The 24,249-nt window shown below is 59.1% G+C and overlaps 1 protein-coding gene across 1 annotated transcript in view; it reads left to right on the forward strand.

Moving 5' to 3' along the window:
* Window positions 1-222: 222 nt before the first annotated feature.
* PCBP3 (poly(rC) binding protein 3) overlaps window positions 223-24,249 on the forward strand; it is a 94,798-nt gene continuing 70,771 nt past the window's right edge. The window contains exon 1 of the mRNA XM_075934118.1: window positions 223-883. The gene's annotated coding sequence lies outside the window, so the exon portion shown is untranslated. The remainder of the gene's footprint in view (window positions 884-24,249) is intronic.

Here is a 24,249-nt window from a genome sequence, read left to right on the forward strand (position 1 = left end):
GGGGTGTGTGGATGGAGGTGTGGGGGGGCATGGGGTGTGTGGATGGAGGTGTGGGGGGGCATGGGGATGGAGGTGTGGGGGGGCATGGGGTGTGTGGATGGAGGTGTGGGGGGGCATGGGGATGGAGGTGTGGGGGGGCATGGGGTGTGTGGATGGAGGTGTGGGGGGGCATGGGGATGGAGGTGTGGGGGGGCATGGGGTGTGTGGATGGAGGTGTGGGGGGGCATGGGGTGTGTGTGAGATGCTGCAGAGCTGGAGCGCGGCACCTTTTTCATCACAAACTAAGCCCTGCGTGTGCTTACCTCTTCTGAGGAGAGCCTGTCGACCCAGGGCACAGACGTGCTCACAACTCAGCCTACGTGTTTGGCTCTGAAGAGGGAGGGCCCTGGGACAATGCAGCTGCCTTAACATGCCCACTCCTGTGCCTCCGTTTCTCCCAATACAAGGCTGGACCAGGCCCTGAGGCTAGAAAGGGCCATAGAGAAGTCCTCCAGGCTGGCTAGAGGGGCTGGGAAGAAACTGGCCAATCAGGGGCCAGGAAGGATGATATAAGAAGCTGCAGTGCCAGCATCAGGGCAGTTGCAGCCTAGACCTGAGGGGGGAGCGCCCCTGGGGTAACTGGCCATCCTGGGGGAGTGGCTCAGAGACCGTGAACTGGAGGATAACGGCCTGAGCTCAGGGCAGGGAGTTGTTTCCGGGAGGGGTTCCCTGGAGGCACTGCTCCTGTCTGCAGTGGGGCCCCACTCCCAGGGTGCCAGGATGTGCCCCCGTTGGAGGGGTGCCCCAAGCGGGGCTGTGGTTTCACACCTGTGACTCAGCCGGGGGGCTGAGTAGCCGAACAGGCTGGGGCAGTGCAGGCCGGATGGGGGCGCTCCCGTGTGAGGTGAGGTCCCCCCCCTTACGCTTCCCGCGGCTACTCTGGCCAGAGCGCCTGGCCCTCCGGCCAGACCTTCCCCAAGCCCAGCCCGGCCGGGCTCTGCAGAGGGGCACGGGGCTGCTGCGCCTGGGCTGCTCAAGTCCGTGGGCTGACCCGCCCCTCCCCTGGCTCAGGTATCGCTCATCAGACCCCCCCCCCCCCCGTCTCCCTGTCCAACTGCCCCCAGCTCCTTCCGGGGTAACTGCTCTCTCCCTCCACAGGGCCTCACTTAAGGAGGCCGGGCCCACCCCCAGCCTGGTTAGGGCCCCCGCAGGGTGGGACAGCCCCCCCTCCCCCCGTGCCAGGCCTCCAAGAGGGTCTGTGCCCTGGTTTGAGACACCCCCTTGTTCTCAGGTGGCCACAGGGACCCCAGACCTCTGGGACTTGCAGCCACTGGTGTGGCGTGGGAGAGCCCCGGCCTGTGCGGGCTGCCCCATTGCTAAGCAGCGGCGTGGGCCAGGTCCACGGGGCCCGGCCCAGGTTTCTCAGCCGGGCATTCGGGCACCGTTGTCCCCGGCTGGGCTGCGCTGGCTGCAGGCTTTGTGCGCAGACTAGCCCACGGGGCATTTGGGTGGGGCTCCCGCTCCCCAAGGGGGTTCGCGCAGAGGCCCGGGCGGTGGGGCAGTGGCAGACCTCCGGGGGTGCGGAGGTACCTGCTTGCCAGAGCCCGCCCCGCCAGGGTGAACCCCTGCGCACACCTGCTGCGGGCTCTGTCCTGGCGAGAGCCAGCTCTCAGACCCACTGCCAGCTCGCTTTCCGGGGCCCACGAGGCACCTTGGGGCGAAGTCCTGTCCATGGGGTGGCTTGCTCAGAAGCCTAATCCGAACTAGCTAGCCTGTGCCGCATGTAGCCGCGCGGCACGGGGTTCGAACTAGCCAGCATTTAAAAATGGCGCTGGCTGGCTTCATGCAAATGAAGCCCGGGAAATTCAAATCCCGGGCTTCATTTGCAACTCCGGATGACTACATTACCCCCCTAGTTCGAACTAGGGGGGTAGTGTAGACATACCCTTACATGGCCTGGCTTTGGCTGCTCCGCTCTGGACCACTGGGGGTGGCGCTGGGGGAATTGTGACCCAAAAGTGGGGCTGGGGGTCTCTCCAGCTGCCCAGGTCTGACTGCAGGGCTGTTCCTGGGGGGGAGGGGTCTGGAGAATCCCCCTCTGCCGCTGCTCCACCCCACGCGGCCTGGGGCTTCTCAGGGGGCCTGGTGCTGTCAGCAGGGGCACTTCCTCCTGTTCTGTGAGTGTGGAGACCGTCGCAGCCCCTCCACGGGGCTGGGAGCGGGGGGACTGTAGCCAGCGGGGAGCAGGCTGAGCCCACCTGCCTGCACCAGGCCTCCCCTGGGCCCGGCGGGGTGCCCCGAATTGGGTGGGATGGCTCTGGTCACCAGCTTTCGTGGCCTGTGAAAACTGGGTTTTTCAGGGCTGTGAATCTGGCAGGGCCCTAATGATGATGGACACTACTCCGCTCGAGACTGGAGACAGGGAGGTGGGTCTCTCTTAATCCCTGACAAACCCTGCTGCTGGCTCTGGGCTCGGTCTCAGCGTGCCGCCAGCGTGGGCAGGCCAGGCGCTCTCGTGTCTCTCCGGAGAAGGGCTGAGTCGGAGCGGGGACAGCGCGGCGTGCGTGCGGCCGGTCTGCTCGGGAGGCCTCTCGCGCTAAGCCCTGCTGCGGAGATTAGCGGGGCTTTATCGCAAGAACAACAAACCCTGGCCAGGCATTTGCAGGCGGCCCTTGGCCCTTACCAAGCGCGCAGGCATTTATCCGCCTCTGCTGCCTGGCAAAACTATGCCTGGAATGTTTCCCGAAGGGGCAGGGGGGCGCTCCCAGGGAGGTCTGAGGGCTGAGCGATCCCAAATCCACCTGGAGGGATGGAGCCACGAGCCGCCCTTCGCGGGGAGACTGGCCGTTTCGCTCTGCCCCGCAGTGGGCAGCCCGGATCTGTGACCCAGCAGACGAGGTGTTGCTGCTTTGGCCGCCCCTCGTACCAGGGCTCACACCGGTTCTGTCCCTTGTCTGCCCTGTGGGGTGGGGGCTGTCACGCCACATGCTGCAAATGCGCCGCTTCCACCCGGGCTTCACTAGCGTCAGGAACACGGGCACCTTCTCCCTTATACGCACCCTGCTTCTGTGGCTCCCGCAGACTGGCCCGGCCACCCCCCCAAGCACGCCCTGCCTGTTCCTTCCCACCAGCCTGCACGCAGGCAGCGTTGTCCCTGGCCGCTCGGAGGAGCCGCTAGAAGTGGGGGAGTCTTACACCATCGTTGCCCTGGCTCCTGCTTTCACACTGGGGCATTTGTCTCCACTTCCATTTTCCAGAGACGGCCCTGCATTGATTTACATGGCGCTAGAGGGGGACGTGACCCGGCCACTCGGCATCACGCTGTGAAGGGCAGTTGGGGGTCTGGCATCCAGAGACCTCAGCCTGCTTCGTCCCATAGCAAATGCACCATGCAAACCCCCTTAGCCTTTACTAACGTGACCGCAAGGAAGGGAGACGGGGAATATATTTGCCGTGTCAGGCGGTAAGTACGGCTTCCGTCCCGACACCTTCCCTGGTTCGCTTGCCCTTTTGGGTGAGGAAACCCCCTTGCTCGCCTGGCTTAGCTGATAGTAGAGACTGGAAGGGGCAGCCTTCGAGGGGAACAGGTGGGGTGCTAGCCGACAGGGGTGGTTGTTTCCGAGATCCCAAGGCCGGAAGAGAGCTCTGGGACCATCCAGGCTGACCTGTCCAGCACCGGTCAGAGACCTGCCCTCCCCACCATTCCTAGCAGAGAGCTTTGACACAGCCAATCTTGACGGAAAATTCTCCATGATGGAAAAGCCACCACACCCCTTGGTAAATTGTTCCAATGGGTTTCCTTGAGCCCATTATTAAATATTCATTTCCCAGGAAGGTACTTAAAGACTGTGATTGGGTCCCCCCTTAACCTTCCTTTTGTTACGCTAAAAGCAGTGAGCTCCTTGAGTCTATCACGCTGTGTCCATGCTCTGTGCAGCATTGCGGGCATCCCAAGCTCCTTGGCTAGCTCTTTTAAAACTCTTGGATACGAGCCATTCTGATCTGCTGATTTAAAAATAGCTAACAGCTGCTGTCTAATGTCCACCAGAGTTATTACTGGAATGGAAAGTATTTCATTGTCATCACTGCATGACAATAACTCCATTCTTTCTTTTTGCCCAAATATAAACCAGAAATATTTATTGAATATGCCTACCTTTTCTGCATTATTCTACCATTTCTTTTTAGTAGTGGATCAATCACACTTCTAGGATTTGTTTGGTTCCTAATATACAGAAAAATCTTCTTTCTATGCTTAACTTTTCTGGCCATGTATTTCTCTCTTTTCTTCTTCTTCTTCTTCTTCTTCTTTTGCTTCCCTTATCAATTTTCTACAGTGCCTGTCTTCTGATCTTCACTCTTATCAACTTCCTATTTCTCTCATTCATTTTTGACCTTCTTTCTTAACTGTGACTTTTTGGACAACTAATAAATGTTCTTCAATAATTCCCAGTTATCATTCACTTTGGGTTTAAACTGTCTTTCCTGACTGATAACTTGTAGGTGTGCTGGACAGCTGGCCTAAGGCTGAATCCCACACTGCCTCAACTCTCATTGCCCCACACTAGTGCACCAGTCACGCTGGCTCTCTTGGGCTGTAGCGCCCTGCTTGCGCTATCTCACTTGGATGCTAGTGAAGTTTTTTGGGGAGGAACATTTGGGCAACTGTGCCCTGGGTGCTCTTTTGCTGAGCTCAGCCTGGTGGCTCTTGCCATTTTGGAAAGAGAATGCCCCCCACCCCAGGAAATGGTTAGTCTCAGTCTGTGTCTAGACGGCAGGCTTCTTTCGGAAGAAACTTTTTTCGGAAGAGGTCATCTGAAAAACTTCTTCCGAAAGAGAGCGTCCACACTGCCAAAGTGCATTGAAATGGCCAGCTGCTTTTTTGAAAAAGTGGCCACACTGAATGGACACTCTCTGGCATGTCAGCCGTGATTGCTATGGATGGAATGGCAACCAGGGCACCTGTGCTCTTTTCCTCTTCCCTCTTCTCCGTCCACACATGCCTTTTGGCGAGAGCGCTCTTTTGGAAAAAGGCTTCTTTCTTGTAGAACGAGGATTACCAATGCCGGGAAAACCCCTCCCCCGTTCTGTCCATTTTCTTGCGGAAGAACGCGATTGCAGCGTAGATGTTCCTCAAGTTTTGTTGGGAAAACGGCCGTTTTCCCGACACAACTCTGTAGCGTAGACATGCCCTCAGTGAGACTGCAGACTTGCCATGTGCTGCAAACGGTTACACTGGAGCTGGCTGGGAAATGGAAATCCCTGCCCCTGGCACATTTTCCATTTTTGAAAAACGTTTTGTCTTGAGTCAGGATAAAAAGTCACAAATACCAGATTTCTCCCGGACGGGATTCCCAGGAACATTCCGTCTCAGGAGAGCTGAACATTTTTTTACCCGCTGCCCTGGTGAGTTCCTGTCAATTTTTCTTTCTCCCGGAGTCAGACTGGCAAGAGCTGTCCAGGTGGGCAGCTTCTGAGCTGGCACTTTGATTTTCCTGATGGAAAACTGATTTTTTTTTTCCCAGAATTAAAATCTTCCCACAGAAACTTTTGATTTTTGCTAAAAGGCAAAATCCCTCAGCTGGAAAATTCCCAACCAGCCCTAGTGAATATTTGCCACCACAATCAGGACAATTCCCTCTTTTACCACTTCTGCCACTATTTGCCAGGGACCACCATCGTAAGCAGCCCACCCCAACCCAATGTGCACGTGCACAAGAGGGGCTATGAGTCTGAGGGGCCTAATTCAAAGGGGCTGTTGATTGTAACCAGCAGTGACTAACAGAGGGGTTGAAAACTATGCGGAGAATGCCCCTTCTGAAAGCGCCTGTGCTTTCCCAAAGCAGAGGCTGTGATCTCCAACACAAGCATGCTGAGCCAGGTATCCCGGCCGGGCCGGCCCCACATCACATGCCGGGAGATACGAGTTTGGTACGGCAAAGCAGAGTGAGCAAGCCAGACCACTGGGCTCTCCTTGAACACGGCGGGGATCAGCCGTTCCAGGCTCTCGCTCTGACACTAACCAGGCCCCCTTGCGCCCTCTTGCTCCCCAGCGTAGGCTGGCTGGGAATGGAATGAGCCTGCAGAGATCAGGAGAGAGTGATCTCCCACCGTGTATCTGGGGAGCGCGCGCCCTGGCACCTGGGTGAAGATTGATGGGCGCTGAGACTGCAGCCCAGAGCCGCAGTGGGGTCTGCATGCTCAGCTGTGGTGCGTCTCACGGCTGTGGCGGATGCACTGGGACACGGCAGTTCCCAGCCGCAAGAGACGATGGATGGCAGAGACATGATCCAGACTCTGTCTCCACCGCGGCCGGCTGTCGTCCAGCCACAGCCAGCGTGGTGCGGTGCTAGCAAGGGTCCCCTCCGTTGCTTCCCCGGCGCACTGTGAAACGCCTCCAGAGCAGAGGGACCTGCCAGCTCCTGCAGGGAAAGTATTCTGGGGGCGGTGGCAACGGCTTCCTTTTCAGGGGAAAGGCAACGCGCAGCGCCTATTGCAAATACAACCTCAAGATCAGCATGTCTCTCTTGCTCGCGCGTGCGCACACACACACAGCCTGGAGATCAGCATGTCTCTCTTGCTCGCTCGCGCGCGCGCGCACACACACACACACACACACACACACAGCCTCGAGATTAGCATGTCTCTCTTGCTTGCGTGCGCGCACATACACACACACACACACAGCCTCGAGATTAGCATGTCTCTCTTGCTTGCGCGCGCGCACACACACACACAGCCTCGAGATTAGCATGTCTCTCTTGCTTGCGCGCGCGCACACACACACACAGCCTCGAGATTAGCATGTCTCTCTTGCTTGCGTGCGCGCACACACACACACAGCCTCGAGATTAGCATGTCTCTCTTGCTTGCGTGCGCGCACATACACACACACACACAGCCTCAAGATCAGCATGTCTCTCTTGCTCTCGCCACACACACACACAGCCTGGAGATCAGCATGTCTCTCGCTCGCGTGCGCGCGCGCACACACACACACACACACACACAGAGCCTGGAGATCAGCATGTCTCTCGCTCGCGTGCGCGCGCACACACACACACACACACACACACAGCCTCGAGATCAGCATGTCTCTCTTGCTCGCGCGCGTGCACACACACACACACACAAACACAGCCTGGAGATCAGCATGTCTCTCGCTCGCTCGCGTGCGCGCGCACACGCACACACACACACACGCGCGTCCTGCAACTCAAGGCTGCGTCCATTGCCGAACTCCATCAGTGCTGTGAATATCCGGGCAGTGGCTGCAGCTGCTTTATCTCCTTTTGCTTTAGGGTCCTCAATTCTGCCCCTCATCAGCCATCCTGAATTTGTCCCATGCTGACTTCACACCTCCTTGCTAGCCATGCTGGCGGCGGGGGCTGGTGTCTTCTGTCTCTGCTCTTCCTAGGTTCCCACAGCCCTCCCTCTCTAGTCCTCACAGATCTGCTCTAGACTGCCGCTTTTTGTCGACAAAGCGCCGTGTCGAAAAAAAAGCGGCAGCCCTGTTTATGCTAATGAAGCACGGGATATTTAAATCCCTGCTTCGTTAGCAATTTCCATGTGCCTAATGTGCATCGACAGAGGGCTGCAGTCTGGACACACCCTCTCTTACCTGTCCGTGCTCTGCTTGGGGCCCCCCATTCCAAGCTGTGGGTTAGATAAGCAGACCCGCCTCCCACACACTGGGCCCAGCTCCGTGGGGGGCGAGCAGTCGGCCGGGGAAGGCCAGGCATCCGTCACAAGGCCACCTGACTGCGGAGGCTGCCGTGGGGCACAGGCAGGAGGCCGGCGGTGGGGCAAGGGAGCTGGAAGAAACACCAGGCTGCAGCACTTACTCTGCTGCTTCGCTCCTCTCCATGGCAGGCAGCAATAAACCACGCCAGAGGGTTCCCCGTCCCACGGCCGGACTAGCCCAGCCACTGGAGCAGACCCTGTTGCGTCTCGGGGCCTGGCTGCAGACACTCGAGCGTGCCATGAGTCCTGGCTGGCAGCTCGAATAGGCAAGAATAGCTGTCAGCGGGGTGCTGTTTGTGGGACCATCGCTTAACTGCGTGCTGGTCTCACGGCAGATGATCTCTCACGTGGACCGGTCCAGGCCAAGGCTGGCGGTGGGTGGAAGCTGTTGAAATCCCGGTGGAATTCTTCCAGGGTCTCCGTCCCGGGGGCCCATTTGCTGTAGATGTCGCCTATGTAGCGCGAGTAGAGGAAGGCTCATCCCTAGCATTCGCAGCCGCTGGGCAGGCTGGCACGCCAAGGAGTCGCTCTGCTTGGACGCCGTATGGAATCGGGAGTGCACACCGGAAAGGCCGCCCTTGGGGCTGAGAAGTGCAGGGCTGAGTGACTGGGCGGCGAGTCACTTAGCGCCCTTTGTGATGCTAACACCGCAGCTGCACATTCTCTCCACGCAGCCGTGGAATAATTTTGCCACCGGGCCCTGCTTAGCAATCCCGAGGAATTTCGTCCTTGCCAGCAGCTGCAGCTAACAGGTGTTTCGTTCCCCCGGGGGCGGGGGGGGGGGGGAAGTGGCGTTGGTTTTAATTTTCAATGGTGCCGTAGATCCCAGACGTTCGCTACTGGATCCAGGGCACAGACCCAAGACCCTCCGGGAAGACCTGGATGCCAACAAGCAGCTATGCTTGGCCTAAACATGGACCTAACCAGGCAGAGGGGAGGCAGTGTCCCTAGGAGCTGCCCAGGGGACCGCGTGCCAGCCTGTGGCTCCGGTGCTGATGCGGGGGGTAAAGCTGAGCACGCTTCCTGCCCCCGGCTGTTAGCTCTGGTAGAATGCACCTCTGCGGCCACCCATCCACCCCGCTACTGCAATAATCTGAGTGCCAAGTCCTCCTTTTCCGGTGCCAGGTGCACCCTCCTCGCTGGCCGGTCCGTGTCCTGAGGAAACGTGCAGAGCAGTGGCATGGAAGCGGTGTGACTCCAGCGGGCGCTGTTTGTGCCGCATGCCCCAATGGGAGGCGGATAGACCTGCCCGTCTCAAACAACGGAGCGAGTTCCCGGCTTGCTCCGTGTTTCGGGCACTAACCGAGGCAGTGACAGGCCAGGAAAGCCAGGGTGCGCCAGCTCCCAGGCAAAAGCAGCAGGCGTCCCGGCACACAGACTGCCTCCTGCATCTCCGCTGGGCATGTTTTTCTGGAGGGAGATGGACACTCCTCAGGAAAAGGACGCGCACCCCGGAGCCCCCTCTTTCCTGCCCCTGGCGTTTCTGGCCCCGGAAGGGACAGGGGAATGGCTCATTGCATTGGAAGAGGGTCCGGAGCTACGAAGCGCGTCCAGTCAGAGTGCTGAACGGCGGGGGGACCAGCTCGAGCCTGGGACGTAGTCTACTAAGTCGGGCTCCAGGGGCAGCTCAGCGCCACGTGTGACTTTCTGCCTCTTCCTTTGCACCCCCCCTAAACCAGCCTCTTCAGCGCTAAGGAACTTGCTCTGTCTCCCCCAGGGAGTTCCACCGAGGTGCCTGGGACGCTGCGGATGTGTGCCGGGTGTCTGGTAAAGCAGCCAGGGGCCTGTGCAGTGCGGGAGGTGGCTTGTCTGGTGCAGCACACACAGATGTAGCTCGCCCCCCGCCCCTGCCCTGCCTGGGGGCTGTGCTGGTCCTGTAAGGGGCTGGGAGGGCACGCTTGCTGCTGCGCCAGGGCAATAGTAGCTGTGTCCTAGAAAGGGCACCGGGCCCTGCGCACGTTCCTGCAGCGAGCACACGTCTCAGAGCACCCCAGGCAGAGTGACTCCCCTTTCCGGCACTCCCGCGGTAGCGAGTCAAATCCAGAGCGAGGGGCGTCCACACGGATTCTTCCCTGTAGTCAGTGCAGATGTGCGGGGTACACGGAGACAGAGGCCTCGCAGATGGGTCTCTAGAGGGTCCTGCTGGCTCTCAGGAATAGAGACGCTGCCCACCCCGATGTCCCCACAAGGCATCCAGCTAGGAAGGCAATTAGAAAATTTGCCTTCTCTGTCTTGCCTTGTCTATTCTGTTTGTCAGAGGCTGGAGAAGGATGGCAGGAGACAAATCCCTTGATCATTGTCTTCGGTCAACCCTCTCTGGGGTACCTGGTGCTGGCCACTGTGGGCAGACAGGATACTGGGCTAGATGGACCTTTGGTCTGACCCAGTACGGCTGTTCTTATGTAAAATGGTTCCTATCATGTGAGCACACGCTAAGGTCAGACGTTTACCTCCCCAGCTACAGAAATTAAAATGGCTACAGGAGAGTATTGTTCATTTAGGCAAGAATCGCTCATCATTTGCATGCGTATAAACCTGTTTCTCTCTCCCTGTCTAGCCAATAAACTCCAGATTGCCCAGCTGGGCTCCGACCCTGCTTTCCAGTGCACCGTTTTCACCCCAGGCTAACTAGCAACTCAATATTGTGTTCCTAGTAAATCAAATAGCCGATAAATAACCTGTCGTTTGCCCGCCGTTAGCATCTGCACCTGTGCTTGCCTCGAGGCAGATCTACACCCTTTTCCATCATAAGTCCTAAATAACGCACACAGCCAGTGCATTATGGGAGAATTTCTGGCGCATGGGTTGCCAGGGTAGAAAGCTAGCAGGATGATGCTGATTTTCATTGCAAATGGTCGTGGTGCTCCAGAAGGAACAGGAATTGTCTGGAGACTGAAAACCCGGGCTATGACTCTGGAATAGGAAGAGAAATTGCTAAGGGGCAGGTCCCAGTGCACAGCAGGGCAAATCCCGAAATACAATCTTGGGAACAATTTGACCGGGCAAAGGCCGGGAGGAGGACCGGCGAAAGAAGTGGCTTGTGTTCCAGTGCCATCTCCTGGGCACCAGCGGAAGCAGCAGGGAGCTGAGATTTGTGCACCCACTTGACGGGCTAGCGGGAGCGTTACCGCCCGGAAGTTTCTAGAAGCCAGCATTGCTCATGGAGTCAGTAGGGTTGCCAGGTGGCTGCCTGCTTGGGGGGCAGCGCTTACCTCAGGCGGCTGCCGGCAGGCGGCCGGGTGGCTCTGCGCACTGGCTTTGCAGCTTCCATTGGCCACCGACGGAGATGAAGAGCATGGTGTCAGCGGGGCAGCTTGCCTCTCACCCCCACAACCGAACCCCCCCTTGATTCTGACACTTCAGTCTGCCCAAGGCCCCCTGCGCCCCCTCTTCCTGTCTGGGTTCTTTCCCCACTTCTGTTCCCCTGGCTGCAGGCCGGCCCAGGCGCATCGGTGCGGGTGTGTGAAGAATTCAGACGTGGTTCGGAGAAGGGTCCGTATCTCCGGGTGCTTTTCTGCATCCAAGCACGAGCAAAACAAATGGTTCTCCTGGCCGTTTGCATGGTAGAAATCCAAGAGCAGAACCCACCTCCAACAGCTTCTCCAGGAGCTCCCTGCACCCCAGGGCAGACCTGCCCATAATGGCAGTCCCTGATTCCTCTGCCAGATGCCTGATGCTCGAGTCCTTTGCCAACAGCAGTTTGCGGGGTTCTGGGTTTACTAACAAAGTGTTCCTGGACTTCTCCTGGCACGATCAGCCGGAATGAATGTCCAGTGAGCTGAAGCACAAAGGCCAGGCCGGCTTTCCTTCCTGCTCAGACTCTGCCGGGTGTGTAGCGTTCAGCTCTGGTCTCTGTGAGAAGCCAGGCAGAGGTGGGTTTCTGCATGGCCTGGGGGATCCAGGCGGCCGTGGGAGCCGGTAGGTAGGTCTGGAATTCCGCTGGTCCCTTGAGCATTAATCTTCTCTCTTGGCAGCGAGTGCTGGTTCCCGGATGTCATCCAAACGACTTTGAGCCGTGGCAGGAGGCTCCGGGCATGTCTGTGCCAAGCTCCAGCTAATTACAGCTCGCCTCCTCTTTCCCCTGGAGCGGTGACCTCTATTTCTGTCCCCGCCGAGTGCAGACCGAGCGCCGCGTGGTGGGCGACGGAGGAAGCTCCCGGAGGCCTGGACCTGCAGCCAGGCTGCACCCCGGTGCCAGTGGCACTGAGTGCGAGGTGTGCGGCCGAGGCCTCATGGCTCGGGATGGATCTGCCTCAGCCCAAAGAGCCAGTCGGCACCTTGATGACGAGCAGACTGATTAGGCTGTCAGAGGATGAGTGTCCGTGAGCTGCAACCTGCTTCCTGAGGCGCGAAGGGGCCAAGAAAGGAGAGAGATGCAGCCACATGTTCTCTGGCCCTGTGGCACAGACAGGCAACAGCCGCTGAGCTGGCAGCCAAGAGTTACCCCAGAGCGGAGTGCGTTGAGCCGAGCTGTTCCTGCGCGAGGGGCTGAGGAGGACGGGAAGGCAGGGTAAGCTGAGAGGCGGATGGTACAAGAGGCCTAGGAAGGAAATGGCCTCAGGAATTGTCCTACCTCCCTGGGTCGGCAGCTGTGACGCTGGGCAGCCTCTCGGGGGAGGATCCTGCAGCGCGAACAACGGCACCTGGCGCCTCACCAGCACGAGGTTTCGGGGCTGCTTGCTGGCCTGGGCAGAGGCAGGAGATTTCCCACAGCCACTGAGCCCAGGTCCACTGGTACCCTAGAGTGGCAGGGTGGCTGTGTGTTGTGAGGGAGGCAAAGGGAGTCCTCACGCCAGCAAGCTAGCCCGTGGTGTAGAGCAAGCGACACGGTACAGATTGGTGCGCCGGCACCGCTGCGCGGAGCCGCCAGCAGAGGAAAAACAGCCGGCGCCAGCTGAGCTGGACCCCAGGCACAGGATCGGGCTCATTTGGAGCGAGGCCTCGGTATCTGCCCCCGACCAAGTTGTGTGCGCTTGTCGTTAATCAGAAACTAGCAACAGCAAATCAGTCCCCCTGTGCGCTGCATTTTACCCACACAAACGCCATACCGTACCCTACCAACTGCACCACACCGTACTGTACCCTACTGTACCACACCGTACCCTACCCTACCGTACCCTCCCCACCACACCACACCACACCGAACCACACCATACCGTACCCTACCCTACCGTACCCTCCCAACCACACCACACCACACCGTACCGTACCACACCATGCTGTACCCTACCCTACCGTACCCTCCCCACCACACCACACCGTATCCTACCCTACTGTACTCCCCCAACCACACCACATCGTGCTGTACCACACCATACCGTACTCTACCCTACAGTAACCTCCCAACCACACCACACCACACCACACCACACCACATTGTACCGTACAACACCATACTGTACCCTACCCTACCGTACCCTCCCAACCACACCACACCACACCGTACCACACCATACCGTACCCTACCGTACCCTCCCAACCACACCACACCGTACTGTACCCTACCCTACTGTACCCTCCCAACCACACCACACCACACCGTACCGTACTGTACCCTACCGTACCATACCCTACCAACCACACCATACCGCACCGTACCGTTCCATATTGTACCCTACCGTACCACACCGTACCATACCTTACCAACCACACCACACCGCACCGTTCCATACTGTACCCTACCGTACCACACCGTACTGTACCCTACCAACCACACCACACCGTACCGTACTGTACCCTACCATACCGTACCATACCCTACACTACCGTACCACACCACACCGTACTGTACCCTACCCTATTGTACCACACCCTACCGTACCCTACCTTACCGTACCGTACCACACCGTACTGTACCATACCATACCGATGTCCGATTGCAACCACGCATTTCTCTTTGGTCTACCAGAAAACACAACTAACAGTGGAGAGCTAGCATCTGAGAACTGTATTCTTGGCTCTAGGGCAGGCATGTCCAAAGTCCGGCCCGCGGGCCAATTGCGGCCCGCGGTCGGATTTAATACGGCCCCCCACTTCTCCCGGCTCCCCGGTGCTTTTTTCAACTGGCGCGCGCAGCGCCGCTTCGGGCCGCGCTGCCACCGCCGCCGCAGTCCTAGACCCTGCCCTGTAGGGCACGTCCGCAGCCCCGCTCCCCCGCTTGGCTGCGGGTTCGCCCTGCCCCCGGGCCGCCGTGAGGCCAGCGTGCCCTGCGCTCTCCGACCCCGCGGGTCCTCCGCTTTGGGGCTGAGAGTGCGGGGACAGCCCCCCGCTTCCTCCACCTCTCCTGGCTCCCTGGTGCTCCTCTGAACTGGCGCGCACAGCGCGCCGCTTCCGTCCGCGCCGCCGCCGTCCATGGCGGCCGCTGCGGTCCTAAAGCCTGCCATGTAGGGCACGTCCGCAACCCCGCTCCCCCGCTTGGCTGCGGGTTCGCCCTGCTCCCGTGCCGCCATGAGGCCAGCGTGCCCTGCGCTCTCCTGTGCTGCAGTCCAGATCTCAGTTTCACCCTTCACATTAGTGTAGGCAAGTTTTTTTTTCAATTGAGATGAATACATTGTAAAATCTCAGTTAATGTCAGTTGGTCTAAATCAGTTATAAATATATTTGGACACAGCATGTATAGTTGGTGTTATGTTCCTGTTCATATTTTTTTAACTTAAAAGTTGATAATATGTAATGTACTTTACAATGTTCCTGACATATATTTCAGCTTCCTGGATTTTTTTTTCATCTGGCCTTCAGATATGAAAGGCAGAGTGATTTAACACCTGTTTAGATTTGTCATCCATGTGACGAAATGAAAAGTATGCCGTTTGCAATAAACTTTGCATAAAATAGTTAATTTGCATTTAATTTTAATGGTTCAAAGAATGTCAGGCAAAATGGTCGGCCCTCACGCATGTTCACTTCTTCAAATCTGGCCCTCTTTGAAAAAAGTTTGGACACCCCTGCTCTAGGGCATCGGCAGATGAAAGTTCAGCCTAAGACAGATTCTGGAATCCCAGCTTGGGTCGCTCTAGCACCCGCTGTTTGGTTTTCATGTGGGAATACAGTTACTGGTTTGGGCGAGGTTGGCACTTTCCTGGGTGATTTGTGCCGGCAGGCTTGCTGGGGAGCCGAGTTCTGGCCGTGGCTGTACTGTGTGGCCATGGCAGGGCTGGTCTGACGACTCCCGTGGGCTTTGCATGGAGGAAGGAGAATGCTGAGCAGCTCGACTTTGGCTGAGCCCGTGCACAGCTGGTTTGCCTGTAAAAGAGGAGTCCCCCTCTCTTCGCTTACCAGCAGGGCAGGAGGCCCCTCCCTGTGCCAGACTCCAAGCTAGCGCTGGGATGTGGCCTGGCCGAAGGCAGACAGGCTCCCAGCATGCGGGCCTGCTCCTGCGGTAGCATTGCACTTGTGGCTGCCCTGGAGTTGCTCCTTTCTGCGCTGGCGCAGGATCAGGGTCCGGCCTCTGCTCGCCTCCGCTCCGACTGCAATTCCTGCCGAGGCCTGGCGGGGTGAGCTCTGTCCTGTGCCGACGTCCTATAGCCCCTCTGCCGTATTCTGGGCAAACACGTGCCAGTGAGCGTGGCTGGGCGAGTCTCCACCCAGCTGGCGGAGCAAAGTGGGGAAGCCCATTGCAACGGGCACCAGTGGAGGGCGGAGGTGGAGCCTGACCCCAGCCCTGCAGTTCGTTCCCCCGACTGGTGTCAGCTGATCGGGCTGGGAGGGAAGGGCGGGACCAGACCACACTGAACCCATGGCTGTTGCAGAGCTTCCCTCCTCGTTTCCGAGATCGGCATAGGGGCCTGGGTGCATGCTGGTGGGCTGGGCACGGGGGCTCCACGTGGAGGAGGCCTCTTTGGACCTGTGTGCAGATGCCAGCGTGCAAGTGTCCTTACAGTGTGGCCCTGCCTGCAAACAGCACTGCCTGCCTCCTTTGCCAGACGCTCTCTCGCTTGCTGGATCCAGGGGGCCGGTTTTCTCGTGTTCACAAATGCAGGAGCCCTGCCTGCCATTGCAAAGGCTAGCGAAGGCGATAGGGACGCTGCTGGGCTGGGCGGCAGCCACGTCTCCGATGGACTCAGAGCCGGCTAAGGGGCAGATTTCAAAAGACTCACTGGTGCTGCGTGTTTCCAGTTCTGCAGAGCCTGCTCCAGTCCTGCTGCCATTCACATCTTCATAGGCCAGCTGGAAGGAGACTTGCAAGTGCTGCTGCTGCTAAAACGTGCCGCTGACACCAGACTGGCGACAGGATCCATAAGGAGGATGGGGCAGTGACGTGGTATCACCAGGACCCTGCGGCAAGCTGGGGCCATGCGGACAAAATGCGTTTCCACGCAGATTAGTGCAAGGGCGGAGAGCCAGGAAGGAAGCTGCGCGGCCAGGCCAGGCCGACGAGTTCTGTTGTCCTTGTTGATAAAACGGACACTGGAAAAGCCAGCGAGGGCCCGGGAAAGGGCTGCGAAACCGGGGCGGGGGCTGGCAAATGCCCCAGCACGAGCTGCTGACAGCTCCATCCAGGTAGCCTGTCGCACGGCTCCAGAGGTGGCCTCGCGAGGGGCTGAAGGGCCTTTGTGCGCAGAAAACACCGGGTGGCCAACGGCTCTAGAATCCACCAGGGGAAGGAGTAGCGAGAACTCGGCGCTGGAAGTGAAGCCGGCCAAGGCGGGGCTGCCCATACCACGGCAAACAAAACAGTCAGCGCTCTGGAGAGTCTGTTTCCCGGCTGGTTTGAGAGTCCCAGCCTTGCAAGCCACGGGGCCTGGGAGAAGTTCTGACCTGCCGGAGAGTCCAGGTTTTGAAGAGCTGTCCAAAGGCGGAACCATGAACGGCCGCCGGGGTTGCCTTTGGTTTCACCGCTGCTGTCCCCGAGAGAGGTGCCAATAGGAATCGATCCGCAGAGCACCCGTGGGAGGCGAAAGGGTGGCCGTGTCCTGAGTGCTCACCGACTTTGGGTGCCCTCTGAGCTGGTAGGACTTGCTGTCTCGGCGCGCTTCGCCAGTTGGGCTCAGGCCTCAGCGCCGGCACTCGGGACACGACGAGCACCAGACAGTCCCCGCCGGTGGGGAGAAAGAGGAAGGACCCGCCAGGGAGGTGGGCTCGCAGTCCCATGGACGTGGCATTGCCCTCGTACCCCATGGGCGCGGGCCAATTTGCAGATAGTTTCAGGGCAACCACAGGTGCATTTTGCAGCCGCGAAGCTGCTTGCCGAAGGGCATTTCCTCTTCCCTGCATCCCTTTGCATGGAGAGCAGTTCCGCTCTGCTGCACATATTCCTCGCCTCGGCGACGCCAGCGGTTTCCTCCAAGCACAACCCGGGTCCCTGCTAGGCCGAAGGGCGGACTACACACATGGCCAGGGTTTTGAGGCCAGCCTGGCGAGACTCCGGGGAATAGCTCCCACACGCAGGTTTCAGTCTATGGGCTTCGCACGCGCTTATTGCTGCAGCTGTTGCTTTCAGGGGTCACGATTTGCACTGAGAAAATGGTCCTGCTAATTGTGGAGTGCTCTCTGTTGTCTGACTGGCTAACACCCCGAAGAGCTTTCAGGGTGGCCAGGTGCACACTCCTGGTGGTGATACTTGTGCAAATACCCGTTCAAAGTGCATCTGTGAGACCTTTCTTTTTCACTAGCACACTTGTGAGCAAGCACAACTGCCGGGGTGGTGCGTGCTGTGGAAGAGGAGATCACAAGTGTTTTCAGTACAGCGTTTGCTGGAGTGTGATCTGAAATGGGGTGGGCACTGCCTTGGCCCTATCCCCTCTGCAGGGTCAGTCCCGGATCGGCACCAGTGGCTGGTTACAGGTCTCTGCGAGCGCGACCGGAGTTGCATTAGCGAACTGAAGGGCAGCTGAGCTCCTTGCACACACTGGCTGACCTGGGATGGAGTGAGCGGAGGAGAGAGTTCTCCTTGCTCTACAAGCGCTGTGTGGCCGTTGATTTCACAGGGTTTCCCGAGGGTCCCCCAGGCCAGCAGGGAGAGTCCATGAGGATGCAGCCCGGCTTGTCCGTTCTTCCAGGCCACGTGCCACTGAGCAAGAATGGGCCAGCGTGTTTCGGCACGTCCGGGGGTCTGAAAACGGGCCGTTGCTGGCTCCACGAAGCCAGCACGTGGCTGGTATTTAGGCCGAGGTGGCTCATGGGCCAGACGCTGCACTACTGAAGTCAGTGGCAAAATGCCCTGAGCGGACACCGGGGCTGGGTTCTGAGCCACGATCAGGACTGGGTCTGATGGGACGTTCACCTCTGGCATGTGCGTGTGACGTGCCTGAGCCCGGGTGCCCCAGGCGGTAGCTTGCCATGCAGCCGGGGGCAGCCGTGACACAGCGCCCAGCTCACTGAGCAAGGCAAAACAGGGCTCAGCAGGAAACGGGCCAGCAGATGAGGCAGGGACGTGGTGCTAAAGAGGCAGGGCTGGCCACAGCCGCCTGGCACCACCCCGCCTAGCTCACTTCTTCCCCCAGGGCTGCGAGGCTGGGGTGTGTCGTCGGCTCCCTTCCCCCCCCTCCCCCCGGGCTGGTGGTGACAGGAACAGCGACGGAGCCAGCAAGGTGTCAGCCTGGAGACTGCTGAGCTTGCCTTGCTCTCCCAAAATGGGCAATGTCTCTGCTCATTAGGTGCCCAGCCGGGGGGAGATGTCAGCTCCGCTCAGGCAGACTCCTGGCTTTTCTCCGCGTATCTCTGCCGAGACTGTGATGGCTTCAGCCCGCTCAGTCCCGATCATGTCAGTGGCTGCTGCATGCGAGGGGCCCTGGCTGCCCGCTTCCCCTCAGCTAGCTCGCAGAGCCGCCGCACACACAGGCAGCTTCCCTTTGCTTCCTGCCTCTGGAAACGCGCCTGCCCCTTGGCTTCCTGCCTCTGGAAACGCGACTGCCCCTTGGGTTCCTGCCTCTAGAAACGCGCCTGCCCCTTGGCTTGCTCCCTCTAGAAACGCGCCTGCCTCTTGGCTTGCTCCCTCTAGAAACGCGCCTGCCTCTTGGCTTGCTCCCTCTAGAAACGCGCCTGCCTCTTGGCTTGCATTCAGGTTCTCCGAGAAAGCTTCACAACCAGGGTGAAAGTGGGAGCCGGTGACATGTGCGCGTGCGCGTGCGTGTGTGCGCGTGTGTGTGTGTGTGTGCATGCGCGTGTGTGGGCTGAATCGGTTTTTCTTGCCTGCGCTGTGCCCAGGCGCGGCTGCGACACCGTTGGCGGCTGCCTGTGACGCTGATCCATTCTGATGGCTCCTTCGCTAGGATGTGAAATCATTGCCAGGGTGAGGGTAAAACGCCCTGCAAGTGCAGTGCTGGGGAGCCAGGGCAGGCCGGGCTGGTTCTCTCTCCTTTGCCATGCACAGTGCCATCACGCCCCCAAGCCGCTCAGCAGGCAAGGACAGCTCCCCAGCCTGGCCCCTCTCGGAGCTGGCGGGCTGAGGCCGGTCGGTGCCGCTTGGCAGTGCCAGAGATCACGCAGTGTTATGCACACACCCTGCACGATCCAGTCTGCCGTGCTGCTTCCCAAGGAGCGTTCCGGGGGCTGAGCCAGCCCCAGCCCTGTTACTGCCCGGGTGAGGAGAGCCCAGGCGTGCACCGCAGAGGCACGGCCACGCGGGACAGGCCCTGGGACTTGGCAGTATCTTTATCAGCATAGGTAGCAGAATTAGCAGCTCTGCAAGCCAGCAAAGCAGGCAGAGACCATGTGGGATGGCTGAGAGGCCTGGCGCCAGATCATCGTGCACTCGCACTGCCCCAGCAGAGACTGCTGCTGAGCAAGAGGTGGCCCATGAGGGGTCTTACCCCCGGCGCACCGTGCAGACCTCAGTGGTGTAGGCTGTGGCTAATGTTCCTATGGAAACCAGGCTCTGCCTTGGTCCAGAGCTTAACGTTTTCACCCTGATAAGGTTGGGCTGCGCTCTTCCCTTACGTTGTTATTGCCACGCACCTCAGGCGTCTGAGCCTGTACCTCCATTGGTTCCCAGAGCCTTCTGCCGATTCCCTCCCTGCCAGCGTACGAAGCCGGCACCAGCTGGCATGTTGGTGCGCTGCAGCGTCCTGTCTTCTGGCATCTCATGGCCAGGGTCACTCCTGCTTAGCTCCTGATGCCAGAAATAAGGCACCCGCGCAGCCTTCGCGGGTCCCCTCGTGCGCATGCATTAGGACGCAGTCCTTTGTTGCATTACCGCCGGGACGCCGCCTTAGCGAGTGCTCGGGGAGGAGCCAGCGCTGTGCGGTGAAGGAGGCTGGTGTCGGTGGGGCCCTGCCTGGTTTGTTGTGGAAGTTGGAAGGGGTGCGGTGAATGAGGCAGAGGCTGAAGGACGAGGCAGGGGATCTCATAGCTAAGCTCCTAGACTGTGATCAGAAAATGGCTCAGACCAACCCCGTTATTTCGGTGCAAAAGAGAGACCAGGCTGGCTGCTGACTGTGGGACGGAAATCCCTGGAAAAATGTGTGAACCCCAATGTACGGTTTGAGAGAGAGAAAAACCAGTATTTGGAAGACACGTGTGAGGCAAGAACTGGCTGACAATAAGACCGGCCACGTGGTTGCTTGGCGTTACCGCGTGGGGTCCTGACCGGTTTCTTTGCTCTGTCTGGTGATGACGACGACCGACGATGGCATTTGGCTGCATGCGTGTGCTCCTCCTGTGTGCTGCGCTGACTGCGCAATTAGCCACCCCAGCACGCTTCGGGAGAGCCCCCAAGCCCACCGAATTAGCGAGGGATCGAGGGCGCCTAGCCAGGGGTATCGTCGAGCGAAGCACAGCCATAGTTCTTAGCAGACTTCGCCGCACCGCAATGCATGCGCACCCCCTGACGACGCCGGCTCAGCCAGTGAGAGGGGTTTGTTGTCCCCAGGGCCGGACAAAGCCACCTTCCTTGGGGGACGTTTTTATACACGGCTACAAACAAGTTCCATGTCTCTCCTGACCATCAGGCTGCCAGCCTCTGCCGTTACCTCGCTACCCCCAGGCCAGGCTGTTCCGCCGGCACTTGGAGTGCACAGCTGCCAGCGCTTTTCCTTTCCCTTCTCCTTCTCCTTTGGCCCTCCAGGCCCTTGCTCTGCTGAAAAGCTTTGTTGTGTGGAAATGTGGGGCTGAGCGGTGAGTGTCTGAGAGTGCGTCTAGGCCAGCGGTCCCAGAGGGCCCTGTGGGGTGTGCCTGGTGAAGCGCTTAGGAGAGAGAGACATGAGCCTCTCTTTACTTGCTTTAGGAACACTGCCCTGTGCAGCGCTAATGTTACCTGTGCCGGTTTCTCAGTTCCCCTCCCGCGTGGCGTTTGCTGGGCCCAGGGACAGACGGGGCAGTGGCTCTTGGATGGCACTTTAGTTCCGACAGCGACTGGTTCACGGCAAACGGAAGGGCCTCGGTTAGTAGCGCGCCAAGTGCCCGAGTTTGTTAAATGCCGGGAGCTCCCAGTCCCAAGCCAGGCCAGGGCGGGCGAGCAGGCCTGGACTGTCGCAGTTGTTTGTGTGTCTGAAGAACTAGGAGATCAGCTTTAGAGCAAGCGTTTTTCCTGCCCTCTAGCACTCAGCTGATGAACTGCTGCGGCTGCACTATTGATTGTATCCATGGGCTGCGCACGCCCCAGCTCACGTACTGAGAGAGCAGCCCAAATAAACACCAAACACCCCCTCTCACAGCACCGACACTCCTGGCCTGCGCTTGACTGGTTATGGCATCTCCATAATTAGATTTCTGCACCCAGCAGACCTTCATACACATGCCCTCCAGTTCCCTCTGCAGAGGGGTAGGGCCAGAAAGATTAAGATTAGTGTCCCCGGCCGGCAGTGTAAGTCTGAGGCATGATTGTACTAATGACCCATCAAACGCCAACCTCCAACCCTACCTGCATCCAGCGCTCTGCTAGCCGGCACATAGGCCGCGCCAATAAAACCCTCCACCCCCACCCGCACCCAGCGCTCTGCCAGGAGACACATAGGCCGCGCCAATAAAACCCTCCACCCTACCTGCACCCAATGCTCTGCCAGCCGGCACATAGGCTGCGCCAATAAAACCCTCTACACCTACCCGCACCCAGCACTCTGCCAGGAGACACATAGGCCACGCCAATGAAACCCTCCACCCTACCCGCACCCAACGCTCTGCCAGGAGACACATAGGCCACGCCAATAAAACCCTCCACCCTACCCGCACCCAACGCTCTGCCAGGAGACATATAGGCCGCGCCAATAAAGAGGTGTACACTGAAACAAAAGCCTGTGGAGGTTTTCCTGCCAGCGCACTGGCCAGCGTCTGGAAGGTTAATTGGCTCTGTGCTCATGTGCTGTTACTCGCAGTGTCGGGGCATCTGTGGAGAGGGGTTTCCTAGTGCCTCCAGTCATTTCTTTCTCAGCAGAGTCCCGACTGGCCCTCCCAGGTGACCGATATCCGTGTGCAGGAAGCGATCACTGGTTGGTCCGAGGCAGTCTAGTGCCCGGCTAGAAACACTTTTCATTTCCCTGGCTCCGTAGCTAGCCAGCAGGAATGCCAGAACACTCGATGCTAGAGGACCACGCTGTGCCGTGGAGCTCTCGAGGGCTGCGTGTTTCCAAGCAGAGCGGCTGTCTTCACTGAGCAGAGCAGCCTATGGAGATGGGTGGGCGAGCAGGGGCTGTGAAACCTGCCGTAGGACGTGAGCGCTCCGAGACCCAACGTGGGGCTGAGCTGGACTCCCCTCGCGCCCGTGGCACAGCCCCCGTTGGGCTCTGAAGCGGGATGATGCTGCCCTCTGTGTGCGACCAGAAATGCGCGGAGAAAGGGAGAGGGACTTGCACTGGCCATGGGAAGGGGCTGCCTGAAACAGCCTTTGCAGGCAGAAAGTGCATTACCGGAAAGACTCGTCTCCAAGCTCCATGGGATTGAGTGACAGTGACTAGCACTCGGCCTTTCCGCCAGGGTGGGGAACGTGGAACGGGTCTGGGGCCGGAGCATAGCCTCCCCGCAGTGTGGCCAGTGGGGGGAGTTCACACCCAGAATGGATTTTCAGTGGCCAGCTGCAGAGGGAAACACGGCAGGGTAGTCACGAAGGCCACTGTGTCCTTCCTGTCAGGACTGTGGGCGAGGCAGCGAGCGCGTCCCTCGGCCAGAGGGGCGGCAAATCCAGAGGGCGACTCCCTTCCTGGGAGGTAGCTGCTGTACCCGGCGCCTCTTTGGAACATTCTTCTCTAGACCCTCCGGCCTTGCTAGTCACCGGGGAAAGCCTGCAGCCCTGGCAGAAAGGCCTCTCCCCACCTGTGGTCATGTTCTTGTGGGAAGTCTCTCTTTCCAAAGCAGGAAACGACCAGACGGCCTTGCGGCAATGACACAGCCATGTGCTGTGTGCAGATGACGGTTTTGGAGGCAAAGTCCTTTAGTCCTTTGGGTTCCATTTTGATTTCTGTGTGAAATCCAAGACTCCATTTTGATTTCAGTGTCCTTATGATTGTAATGTCCTTAATCTTAATATCATGATTTACAGTCAACACCGCCCCTCACTGCACGCCCCCGGGGCCTGGCTTTGGGCAGCGCTTGCCTGTCCCTGGTGGCAGCAGCTCCCACTAGTTAGTGTGCTATCCCGATGCCCGGGGCAGGGCGGCTCTGAGCGACTACGGGCCAGCGTGGGATGGGGTTTAGTGCCGAGGAGGTTTTCCCTGAGCCCCCGAAGCTCATTGATTTCCATGGGGATGAGGTTCCTGACTGCTCTGGGGGGCCCATGCTTAGACTGTCTTCCCAGGCTTTAGAGCCACCTGTGCCTTGCTCCAGGCCATGCAGAAAGTCCGGGTGCAGCCGGTCCCTGCAACACGCCCTAGAGCAGCAGCCTGTCCGTCAAGCTGTCCCTCCACCGTGCAGGCCGAGGGTGTCAGACCGGCCCCTCGGCTTCTCTCTGCAGGTGCATGTGTTCCAGTTTCTGTTCAGTGCAACGCCTCCACCGGCCCTGTTCCGGTGAGACCAGGTGCCCCACCGAGCCACTCAGCCCAGCCTCCCAGGGAAGGCAAGCGTGCCCCGCGGTACCTGTAAGGCGGCTTTAAACTCCGAGATGCTCTTCTCTTCTCTTGGCCAGCCAAGCAGCTGGCGAACCGGCCATAAGCAGGCCAAGGAGACACCGGGGCCTGCCGGCACTGGTCTGTCTCTGCAAGTTAGCAGCAGGCTCGCAGCGGTTCCGGGCTGGGTTTGGATGGATCAGCATATTTGCTGGGGCTTGAGTGAGAGGGGAGCCGGCCGGCTGCGGCAGAATGGGCCTGTGGCCTGAGGAAAGGAGACGTGCTGGTTTTATACTGGGCGGAAGGTGGAGGGGCCCTCTCTGCCTGTCTGACACTCAGCAGCCAGTTACTCAGCTCTCGGGCTGGCGGGATCTGCCGACCGTGCTTTGGAAATGGTGGCCTGCGGCAGAACCTCCTCCTGGAGCTCGTGTTTCTCTGCTCTCTCCCTGTGCACGCCCCAGAGTCCATTGTGGAGTTACAGCGCGCCACGCTGGGGTGCAGGCCGCGGGCCGCTCGCACCCGCTGCTGCTTTTATTACCCGAGCGGGAGAGCAGATTTGGCTCCGGGCCTCCTATTGTCCACGTTATTGACAGCCGCAAATGGGCAGCAGGGCCAC

Source organism: Pelodiscus sinensis, chromosome 7 (genome assembly GCF_049634645.1).
Source record: "Pelodiscus sinensis isolate JC-2024 chromosome 7, ASM4963464v1, whole genome shotgun sequence".
Lineage (NCBI taxonomy): Eukaryota > Metazoa > Chordata > Testudines > Trionychidae > Pelodiscus > Pelodiscus sinensis.